Here is a 7,876-nt window from a genome sequence, read left to right as displayed (position 1 = left end):
TCGAGAAAATCACAACAAGTAAAATTTCAAAAAAGGGTCCGAAATTATATTATATAGAAAGATATCAATTACGTGAAAAAGGCGCTCACAGGCCGTGTTGAGTGTGGTGTTATTTTGAATCTCTTCCAGTCATGGTTCTGATTGCGAAAAGAAATTTCAAATTTTTCTCTTGGTGTCGAGTAAAATAGGACTGAACTTTTTGCTAGGCTTTTTTTTTTTACCGCCAGAGCAGTGAGTGTGCGAAAGCGGCTTGAATTTTCTGTCTCTCTTCTTTTCAGGTGTTGGACATTCTGGTGCGGAGTGGGAAAGCGAGTCTGGATCCCATAAACCAGACACTCAGAGTGGACCTTTGTGGTCTGCAGCGCAAGACAGTTTCTGAATTGATCGAAGCCATCAAGCCTGTTTGAGATAACTCAACTTACGCGAAATAACAGAGCTGACAAAACAAATTTGATAAATCTGACAAAATCAACATTTCTAAATGAGAAATTGGTCGATGTTTATCTTTTTAGAGTCCATTTTTAGAAAAACTAACCACTACATATTGTGACTCTATTGCGAAAAGTGTTTTTGCGAGTGGAGATCATTTCAAATCATTTGTTTGCTCTTTTCGGCCCTCTGCAACAGTTTAGCCTATACGAGTTAAGCACCTTGTATCTGATTTCAATTCTCAGTACAACCCTAGATTTCAAGATTAATTTGTAAAGCATTTCTTCAGCTCTGGAACGTATGTATGTTTTGTCCGCTCTAAATTTTAAGTTAACTGAACTATTGAAACTTCTTTGATCCTATAATTAGTGATTATGTTGTTTTTGATTTCGTCAATTGATTTTACTTTGAATTGAGTTAATATGTTGCTGTATATGTTTTTTATTCTCTTAGGATGTCAACGAGCTTAGAACTACCTTGTGTTTTAATGCCCGCTGAAGTGTTACCGAAAAAAGGTCATCTTGAAGGTCGTGTTTTTTCTGGTTCATATTTCTGATTACGTTTCAAATGATAATATACCCCAAATCACAGAAGTGACAAAAACGCAGAAGTTCGATGCAATGGTCGATTCAAGGAAATTTTTTTAAGGAGCTTAAGTTACCCTAGTGTAAAACGCAATTTAGTTAACAATTCAATCATTGATTCAGGGGCGGATTTAAAGGAAGGGGCACATCTCACCACTCAGTTATTCGGCACCTTCCTTATCAAAAAGATTAGCCCTTTGATTACACAAGCGTCAGTTTATATTAAGCTAAGTTTTTTTCTAATCTAAGTCGCAAATATTGGGGCCACTTTTGGGGCACCGTTACAGCTTTTTGATAACATTTACTTTGACATTCGAATAGAAATAAGTTGACACAGTTGATGTATGTATAATTCATCAAATGAACTTAAAAAAAATTATTTGTTTCAAACAACATAATTCAGCAAAAACTCGATTTGTTACATGCAAATTTAGTGTGGATGCCTTCAATTTGTTGTATTCCAAATTATTTATAAGCATATGTAGCTGCTTTGTTCGTGAATAGTGTTTGTCAGTGGTTAAGCCTGCGTGGCCGAGTGGTAAGTGCTTGAGGCTCACAATCTTTTGATGCAGTAGGTCGGAGATCGAATTCTAGACCTAGCCGCATTTTTACTAATTCGAAGCTCAATTCTATTTTTTTCTTAGCACTTTCCAGAGCTGCTCTTTTGTGTTCTCGTTAGTGTTTGCGAAGCGAAGCTTCGCCTCTGTGTAATATTTTAGGATATCCTTTTCAAATGACTGATCCTTAAATTTATCAAAGCTAAAATGTCCGCCAATATAATTTAATTTCGAGGATGGTGCGCGTTTTTTTAATTCGATTTTTAGCCATTTCATTTCTAGCTTAAACTCATTTTACCAAGAACTCAAATTTTGAAAAATCTCATTTAAAGTAATCGGAACGTGTGTCATTCACGAAGCACTTTCTTCTTTAGGTATGATATTAGAAGCTATTCTTTGAATTTATTTTTTAAATTCAAATAACTTAACAAATTTGAAGATCACCGTTGTAATTTGTAGTCTAGAAGCAATCAGACATTGAATCGTGGGCAAAAAAATGGGTTTCTGTTTGACTGTGTTACTTGAGTGTTGTTGAGAATCGATGAAAGCTGGTGGTGGCTAAATGGGGTTGAAGAGCTATCGATCTGATCAAATTACTTTTGAGCATAAAATCTATTGATTTGTCCCTATGTTATTCGAGCTCCGGGCAAACTATTTCTGATTTGATCCATGAGCAAGACAATAATTAGAAGACAAGCTGAAAAAAGATGCAAAAGATGTGGACAGTGGTTCGTGAGCAGATATAAAATTGTCATATTCTGAGTTTAAAGTGACAAAAGCTTTGCGTTGATTATTTGTTGGAAAAGTTCCTGCTGAGGAAAAACTATTCAAAACTACATTTCAAGAAGTTGCCGAATGTATTTAGCGTGAAGCCGACCTATTAGCCTCTCTTGATAGCCCTTGATTTTGCAGGTTTCTTGAAGATGTTTTGTTGTTGCTGTTTTTCAACAATTTTAGATAACTGATTGAACTCAACTGATCGAACCCAAAAATTGGATTGATATAAATTTGAAGGATATCCAAAGAAACTAGACTCATCCCCAACACGAACTCCTGGGTTCCTTTTTGAAAATTAACAGCACGATACTGCAAACAACGAGTTTTCCAATCGTTAAAACTACAGCTCCCCCAGAACACCAAAAAAAATCAAAATATGGGAATAGAATGGGTAAGGGAAACAATATTGCAGAACGAGAGAACAAATTTCAAAAAGTATGTGCTGTATCATTAAAAGTAAATGTTTTACTGTATCCTTTCATAGGTTCATATTGGTACATTTTTGTAAGTACTTCTCTGTAAGCTGAAAAATGGCTCGTGTGGTGTATATTCATTTTTGGGAAGTTTAATGGCAAAATTTAAACTAGCAGTCAAAATTGTTTTGAAAATTTGCAGCTCAACAAGATGAAAATTTGAAAATTTGCTTTTTTAGGCACTGGAGTGGAGACCGGAAAATAGGAAACGAAACTTCAAAGCACCATGTTGTTTAACTATAGCGTATGGAATGAACCGTAACTTCGTCAAGATTTCTATTTTCTAGATTAAATCCCTGGGTTCAAATATGTAACATCTTTGTCGATATCCATGGTTCCACTTATTTTATTAAATCATCATTTTGGATTTTAATTTCATCTTCCATGTTTTTTCTTTCTTAATTTTTAAATTTGTTTCAACTCTTTTTTCTTGCAAAGAGTTAGATTTATTAAGATTGTCTAAAACATGTGTGAAAACATGACATTTTAAATTTTGCCTGTGCTCAGTTGTGTTCGTTGTTTTTGATAACATTGACAAAAAATAGTGAAAACGGTGTAACTTTCCAGCCAAATTAATTTTTATATCATCTAGCTCTCGAACGTATAAATCAAACAAAAGCATTTGAAAATAAGAACAAAGATAGTCGGTTACTGTGCAGGTAGCACAGAATGTTAAGACCACAGTCTTAAAAAATACAAAAGTGTTTTCTCATATTGGTGTCGTTTTTTTTCTTCAGGTTGTGATTAAAATATTGCTCGAAAAAATAGAACTTAGGCATATTTGAGAGTCATAGCAAAATAATTCAATTGGAAAAAAGATTTTGAAGAAAAATGACAAGAAAAAGCAAAAAAATTCAAAAAGTTTCAATTTTTTAAAAAAAAATTTTTGCGGAACTTTTTGTTCCCAAAATTGCGCTAAAAACTCTATAAACTACCTTTACTTATTTTTCATTGCTTAAATGAAACTTAAATAAACTTTTGCAGTTACTAACCTAACTATCTTACTTTCTTACTAATTAGTTCCAAATTAGACCAAAATTTCAAACCGGTTTTTCTCGACACTGTGAAAAAATTTTTGAAATTTTTAAATGTCGTTCATATCACGACTGAAAGTGTTTGTTTATGATATATCGCTCAACCCTGTTCGATGATAATTTGTAGTACCTGATTATGCGTGGAAACCAAAAAAAAACTAAAACACACCTGTATATAAAGTTCCTCACCATTTTCAATGGTCGGAACAAAAATTAATCTGGGTCCCGTCAGTTTTTTTCTTAATTTTTTCCCTGAAACTATCGAATGTTTATGAAGAAATACTAACGTGACTTGAATAAGTGGATAAAAACTATTTGGGATTAACTTAAAGATTCTGTCAGCTTGCGTTAAATTTCTAAATTTGGGATTTAATCAGAATTCGCTAAAATGGTGATTTTTCATGTCCGTCATTGCCATTATTTTTGATGAAATTCTAAATACTGACGAGTAGTAAAATTGCTTCCAAATGTTATTGGCTATACTGGCATAATATCGAAATGGCGCTCAGCTTGTTCTGATGTCTGTTTTTGCTGTGCAGCTTTGATCGAGTTTTCTTTTGTTTGAAGTGCGAGTTATGAGGAGAATTGTTGAGCCTTGAGTTACTCTTTTCTTTTCAGATTTGACTCTCTGCTGTTTTAGTTGTGGAATTCTGTGCAGTTCAAGTTAGCTCTCTATTTTGTCAATCTTCAGATTTGGTTTCGAGAAATCATACGCTGAAAAAAAATCAGCAGCTGTCATGCTTACGAATTTGAATGATGGTTACGGCTCTTTTGAAATTGAAATTCAGGGTTGCTTTTGCAGAAATACTTTCACTGAGTTTTGACCATTTCAAGCTAATATTAAAAATGTTTGGGATAACAAGTGTTAAAAAACGGGGTAAAAAGAGGTCACCATTACATAATTGTTGTTACAATAATGAAATATTTTTTTGAAACCAATTGAGGTAGTTCAAGGAGAAGGTGCTCCAGCTGTGTTGTATAGAAGCAAGATAACATAAAAAACTTACTGAAGGTTAAGGTTTCTAAAAAGTTAATTCTGAACTCGATTCAAGGATACATGATTTATATGCACTGTCATCTAAAATATCGCTGCCTAACTGAAACAAGACCTGCTCATAAAGCAATGCAAAGCCCTGAATGTTTCGACTGTCTCTTAATCAATATCGAATAGTTTTGTTAAAAAAAGTGTTAAAAAATCAATATTTTTGGACAATATCATCAAAGGTGACAAATTGAGGAGTATAAAATCAATACGACCGACTACCTAGCCTCGATTCAATTTGGAGCGATTTTGTTGTGCGGGATAATTCGCCAGGCATAAATAATTTGCGTTACGCTTCCAGGATTATGGATAAAATCTACAAAGCGCTCATAAAGTAGTCTTGAATATGGCCAAGTTGGCTGTTTTCAAAATCCCAGAACTTTGCAAAAAACAATTGGAGGTAAAATATATATTTTTTTGATTCTGATTTAGGGAGTCGATATCTTCAATAGCGTATAATTTTTGTTGTTAAAAATTTTTGCTTCCCAATTGCCGAAAACTGACAAAAAAACCACACCAAGTATAAATATTTCGTTTTCTTCGAAAGTTGGAACAATGTTGATGAAGATTAAACCCTTAATAAAAATATCCATGGAGGTTTAGCAAACAAAAACTAGTTTTTTCATCAGGTTCGGTGTAAATTTTTAAACAGAGTTTTTCAAGAATATAAACAAAAATCCTAAAAATCCAGTGCAAAGATTTTTCGCAGGATTTTTGAAGCATTTTTGAATCTGTAAACTGAATTGCTTCTCCAAGCTTGTTTTTTTGTTGTTGAAAAAACTTTTTGGGTGAAAATTTTTAATTTTGATTTTACCCATCGATATAGCAAGTGTTTTATAACAGGGAACTACAGTTTTTGTACTTATAAATCGTTTAGTCCAATTTACTCACGTTTCTTATCACGTAATTTTCAATCTATTTTTTAATTTTATATTTCATTTGAAAATTATTCTTCTATTTGACGCGAAGCTACAATATTTTGACCATGATTTTCATCGGTTTCGTTTTCGGAATGTTTCATATATTGTAGAAGTTTTTGTTCACAGTAGACAGCCATCAATGTAACACAACTTGATAGATTCCGAAAACCTACATTCTGTAGAATTTCAAAAACCTACAATCTCTACCACATAACTGTTCATCAACAATTTTTTAAAAACATCACAATATCACACTTCCGCACTTCAGCTAGACCAGTTTTTCAGCTCGGTTTTTAAAAAATTTATTTCGATAAAAACTAAACTTTTTCTGTTACATCGAAATGTTTTTGGCTTAAGTTTCCCGGGATGTGTGCCTCTTACGAAATAACCTTAAAATAAAATAATAATTTTGCATATCTGTGGCTATAACCGAGCATTGGTGATTTTTCAATTTTGTAAAAATTGATACTGAAAAAATGAAAAGCTTAAAAAGTATATTTTGGCTAGCTTTTTATCTGTCGATCTTGCAACGGTTATTCGTTTAATTGGCAACTCGCATGCCAACGGCTTTCACTCGAAGGATGATAAAAGCAAAGTTCTTTCAAAAGTAGATATTTTCATGGGCAAAAACATATTGATTACGAACGAATTGTTCTTATTCCGCAAGCCAGTGCTTTTGCTCTTTAAAAATGCTTAATGAGTTCATCAATGTAATGCTCTAACTTTTTTGAAGTTTTTGTTAGCATTTTCTGTATATTTTTTTCGTTTTAAACGATTGTGTAATAATCAAAAGGAAATGTCACATAATTTTGAAGGCAATAGGTTCTCTAAATTTGAAAATCAGACGCTTTAAACTTGTCGGTGGACACTTTTTCTCAATTTTTAAGCTTATCCAGTTATTTTAAGTTTTCATTCGCTAAGCTTGTTACTTTCTGCTTGTGTTTTCAAGGTGCAGTTTTGTTTCCGTGTATTGTAATATAAAAACTATTTTTTTGATTACGAATTATTAATGTCTCGTACAAATTGGCTGAACTTATTTGTTGATATCAAAAAAAAGATTCAACCTTGAAAAACGATTTCCGATTCTTGAAACGTTAATATCAGTTTTTTTGCTAAATTTTGTTTATTTTACTTCGGCTGATTGTTGGTTTCTTTGATAAGTTGATTGAAAAAGTCGCAACTGCTTATTTGGATTCTCTGCCATTTTGTGACTGGCAGTTTTGTTTCTCTTGGAACTTTCAATAAGTTTCTGCAGTTTTCCGTGATTATATATAATTATTTCGCGAACTTAGTAAAGTTTGGACGGATTTTTGTCGGCATTACTTGAAGAAATACTTCAAAAATACCTAAGTGTAGTAAGTAAAAACTATTTTAGTTTTTATTTGTAGGTTTTAAGTCTTCAAAAACAACACGTCTTTTTTTGTGGCTTTTGTTGTATAACAGGAGATGCGAAAATCTGCCTTGCCTCTGTTTCTGAAAAATATTGTCTTTTCTGATAATCTAGTCCCGAAGAAACATGAAGACAAATTGAGGCTCATAGAAAATGTTTAGAACATCAAATCGTGTAATTTTCAACCAAATATTTGAGTTTATTTTTCTATGCAGAATTAAAAACAAAAAATAGCTTGATTTCGTCATATTTATTTTTGGCTTACGGTTCATTTTTCAAACCTATAAAAAAGTTAATATTGATTTGTTGATGAGTCTGTTTTTTTCTCAAACAAAATTCCGGTTTCATTAACCTTTTTTTTTTAATTCTAAAATGATTTGTTGATTCATTGTACTGTAAACGTAATTTTTTGGAATAAGAATTTCATTTGTGTTTTTAGAAACATTAATCGTTGACTTTTTAAGACACTTTCCTTTTACAAATTCAATTTGATAACTTTTTTATGGCTTTTGTAAAGCTTTGATGGGCCTTGTATAAATCTTCGGAAAGGATAGTTTTCTCTTAGTTTTGGTGATGTATTGCACATAAATCGATGACTGAAACACAATATGTAAAAAAAAACAGAAAACGAACAATGGGGAAAATTTGGTCAGTCACATTTCATGGAAAC

This window comes from Symsagittifera roscoffensis, chromosome 2, assembly GCF_963678635.1.
Source record: "Symsagittifera roscoffensis chromosome 2, txSymRosc1.1, whole genome shotgun sequence".
In the NCBI taxonomy this organism is placed as follows: Eukaryota; Metazoa; Xenacoelomorpha; order Acoela; family Convolutidae; genus Symsagittifera; species Symsagittifera roscoffensis.
Note: the sequence above shows the minus strand (reverse complement) of the source record.